At 68.6% G+C, this 3,969-nt stretch overlaps 1 pseudogene across 1 annotated transcript; it reads left to right on the forward strand.

The window, feature by feature from the left end:
• The first annotated feature begins 1 nt into the window (after window position 1).
• Window positions 2-498, forward strand: LOC116546271 (annotated as a pseudogene). Its single transcript, XR_004266651.1, has one exon. The product of XR_004266651.1 is annotated as a potassium/sodium hyperpolarization-activated cyclic nucleotide-gated channel 2 pseudogene (transcript).
• Window positions 499-3,969: the final 3,471 nt, after the last annotated feature.

Below are 3,969 nucleotides of genomic sequence, written 5' to 3' on the forward strand. Positions count from 1 at the left end.
GGCGGCGGGGACGGACGAGGGCGGCCCGCGGGCCCGGCTCCGCAGCCGCGACAGCTCGTGCGGCCGCCCCGGAACCCCGGGCGCGACGAGCGCCGCCAAGGGCAGCCCGAATGGCGAGTGCGGGCGCGGCGAGCCGCAGTGCAGCCCCGCGGGGCCCGAGGGCCCGGCGCGGGGGCCCAAGGTGTCGTTCTCGTGCCGCGGGGCGGCCTCGGGGCCCGCGCCGGGGCCGGGGCCGGCGGAGGAGGCGGGCGGCGAGGAGGCGGGCCCGGCGGGGGAGCCGCGCGGCAGCCAGGCCAGCTTCATGCAGCGCCAGTTCGGCGCGCTCCTGCAGCCCGGCGTCAACAAGTTCTCGCTGCGGATGTTCGGCAGCCAGAAGGCCGTGGAGCGCGAGCAGGAGCGCGTCAAGTCGGCGGGGGCCTGGATCATCCACCCGTACAGCGACTTCAGGTGCCGCCTCCGGGGGAGGGCGCGGGAGGGCGCGGGGCGCGGGGCGCGGGGGCCGTCCTTGGAGCACCGGGGGAGGGCGGGGCGGCGCGCGCGGCGGGTGACCTCGGAGCTTCTCGGTGACCTCGGGCGTGCCGGGAACCCGCCCCGGAGTGACCCGGGGGGGCGGAGTCCCCCCCTGGGGGGGGGGGGCTCCGGGGCGACCCCGGGACGCCCTTTGCCACGGACCCCGACATCCTCCGCCCTGCGGCGTGGCGGGCGGGGTGGGCGCGCGTCGCGGGCCGGGGAGCCGGGGTCTGAGCGCCGAGGGGCGGAGAGGACGAATAGAGGGGAACGTGGGCCCCGGAGGGCGGCGGAGCGGGAGGGAGGAAGAAGAAGGGCGCCCGGGAAGGACGCGCCCTGGGGAGGCCGGGGGAGAGGGGGTTAAGCGGCTCCCACGGCGTCCACCTGCGCCCCGCCTGCGAGGAGGCGCGCCCGGGCCTGGGAAGCGTGCGGGTCCCCACGCTGTGTCTCCCGGAGCCGCTCGGCCCGGGCTGTGCACCCATGTGGCGGTGGGTGTGTAGTCGCCGCTGTAGGTTCAGCCGGTTGATGGGTGGAGGGCGCGGAGCGGGGCCGGCGCGGGGCCACCGCCACCCGTGTTTGCGGTCCCGGTTCCCGGGCTGTGCGTGCGGCGGCCGGAGAGTGAGAGCGGCGTGTGTCCCCGTGGGCTGTGTGCGAACAGGGGCGCGTGACGGCGGCGGGGTTCCCGGGGCGCGAGCCTGTGGTTGGGGAGGGAGGTGTGTCTCCAGGGGTGTGTCTGCGTGGTGGTCGCGCGCGCGTGCCCCGGGGGGGGTTTGTGCTGGGTGTTGGGACGAGGTGGCGTCCGCGTGTGCGCCCGGGGCCGCTGTGCGCCGGTGGGCAGGAGCGTGAGCCGTGGGCAGGTGTCACGCGCGCGGCCGTGGAAGGCTGCGTGTGTGTCTGTGCGTCCACGCGTGCGGTGTGAGGTGGGGTGTGCAGGGGGGCCGGCCGGGGTGGCAAGGCCGGGCGCGCGGGGCGGGCGCGGTTTCAGCACCACGGACAGCGCACAGGGCCCGGGAGGGCTGCGCTTTTCCCGCCGGTCGCTCCTCCTCCAGGCCTGGGCACCCCAGGGCGTCCCCCATGGTGGACCCCTAAAGCTTGGCAGGGAGGCTGTCGGGATCTCTCTTCCCCTGGCCTCTCCGCACCCCTAGTGACTGGCTGGGGAAACTGAGGCCTCGGGCACACGAGTCCTGGACAGGGCCTGGAAGAAGGCCCTGGGATCCGCCTCCGAACCCTGAGGCCTTCCTGAGAGGTGAATACAGCTTTGACCAGAAGCCTGGATTTCAAGACAGGCCAGGGGTGGGAGGAGCCCTGAAACCCCCAGAGGGACCTTGTCCGGCCCCTCCCACCCTGCCTTTGGCCCCACTGGGAGAGCTTGGTCAGCGTCTGGGCTCTGGCCTGCAAAATGCGGACAGTGAGCCGGAAGGACGGGGCTTCCAGAGCTGCTGGTTGGCCTGGCCCCACTGCAAATCCCGCTCGGCACCCATTGACCAGAGGGCTGCGGTGGGGAGGGAGCTGCGGAAAGTGCCCACTCCCCTTCATCCCCTCCAGCATGACCTGCAGCGGTGGGTGCTGGCAGGTGGAGGCCCACACCAGCGACACCCTGGCTGCAGAGGGGTGGTCGGTGGGCTGGGGGCAGGTGGGCTGATCCTGGGGCTTCGGGGGAAGGCTGGTAGGAGGAGTGAAGCCCCGCATCCTTGCATCTACCTTGAGTGAGGTCCCCTGGAGGCCTGGGCAGGCTGTGGCCCCCCTCTGTGCTCTGAGGTATGCAGGGTTCACGGGCCCCTGTGTGGGCCAAGGGAGCCCCACCGGGGCAGATGAGTGGTGAAGGGGAACCACGTAGGCAGGGAAGGGGGTTAGCGGGGCCAGTCTTCAGGACTAGGGGAGTTACGGCATTTTAAAATCAGATTTATAAAAGGATTTAGACATTGTCAAGCTGGGGTGCACGGGGCCCCACCACCCCCCATAGCTCGGGACTCATGTCCTCAATCACTGTGGAAAAGGACCCCAAGAATATCTCAAAAGCAAGGTTCCCTAAGCCCGCGCTGGGCCAGCGCTGTTGGAAGCATCTCTGAGGATTAATAATATGAATTATTGTAGTGGTGAGGCCGGCGCTAACCCATGTTACCCAGGAGGATAGAGAGACGCAGGATGTCAGGTTGCTCGGTCAGAGCCACACGGCTGCTCGGGCGGATCTGGGTTTCCCTCTGGGCAGCCCAGCCCGGTGTCCACGCTCTTAACCGCCAGGCGGCCAGCCTCTGCCTAGGTCCCATCCAGGCCAAAGAGAGGAGGAAGGCACTCTGGGGGCCCCTAGGGGTGGGTGGTGGGTGATATTTGTGTGGATATTAATTTTTCATTTGTGTTTTGAGACGGAGCCTTGCTGTGTCGCCCAGGCTGGAGTGCAATGGTGTGATCTCTGTGCACTGCAACCGCCGCCTCCCGGGTTCAGGGGATTCTCCCACCTCAGCCTACCAAGTAGCTGGGATTAGTAGGTGGCACCGGTCACCACACGCGGCTGCTTTTTGTATTTTTAGTAGAGATGGGGTTTCACCATGTTGGCCAGGCTGGTCTCAAACTCCTGACCTGAAGTGATCCACCCACCTCGGTCCGAAAGTGCTTGGGATCACAGGCGTGGGCCATCACGCCCGGCCTGAGAATATTAATTTTGTGAAAACAGAGTTGGGGGGGGCGCCTTTCCGTTTCTGCCTTTTCACATTCGCCCTTTTAACTCACAGTCTGGTGGTACAGAAACCGTCCCTGATCAGGCACCACGGGAGGCTTAAGAGGGAGAAGGGGGGCAGCTACGGCCCCAGCCCCCGGGGTCCCCGTGCAGAGGCCAGCATCGCCCCTCCCTTGTGGGAAACTGGCCCGTGTCTGCCTGGCACCAGGAAGGGAACCATTAGTCTTTGCTGAACCGGAACCACCCCCACTCGGCTGGGCTGAGGAGGTGGGGGAATGCCGGGGAGCCCTGGCCGGAGGAGGCGTTTGAGGTGGCGGGGTGGGGGGAGGTGTGTGTGTGGGGGGGTGATCGGTGGTGGGAGGGTGTGCAGAAAGGCGGCCGGGCTGAGGGAAGAGCCGGGTGGGGCTGGGCCAGGAGGAGCATCGGAGCGTCCAGGGCGGGACCCTGCTGTGGAGGGTGTTTTTGGTGGCAGCCGCAGATAGAGTAGTGGGACCCCAGCCGGCTTCAGTACCAAGGCCGCCTATGACTGGCCAGGTGTCTTGGGTCCTCCCTGGGCCCCTCTGCCTCGGCTCCCCCAAAGGCAAGGTGGGGGTGCTCTGAGGGAGAAGGGGCGAGGGTCTTTCACAGTCTTGGCAGCGTCTCGTGGCCTTACGTCTCACACTGTCCCCGCCTCCCCTTCCTGCTGAGGGAGTGCTGGGCTCCTTGCCCAGGCCGGGCCCCCCAGGCACGTCCTCACCCCGGCCCTGTGGTCTTTGCCACGCCCAAGGCCGCCCTGCTCCTGTGCTCAG

Source organism: Sapajus apella, unplaced genomic scaffold (assembly GCF_009761245.1).
Source record: "Sapajus apella isolate SASKATOON/1434 unplaced genomic scaffold, GSC_monkey_1.0 scaffold732, whole genome shotgun sequence".
Classification (NCBI taxonomy): domain Eukaryota; kingdom Metazoa; phylum Chordata; class Mammalia; order Primates; family Cebidae; genus Sapajus; species Sapajus apella.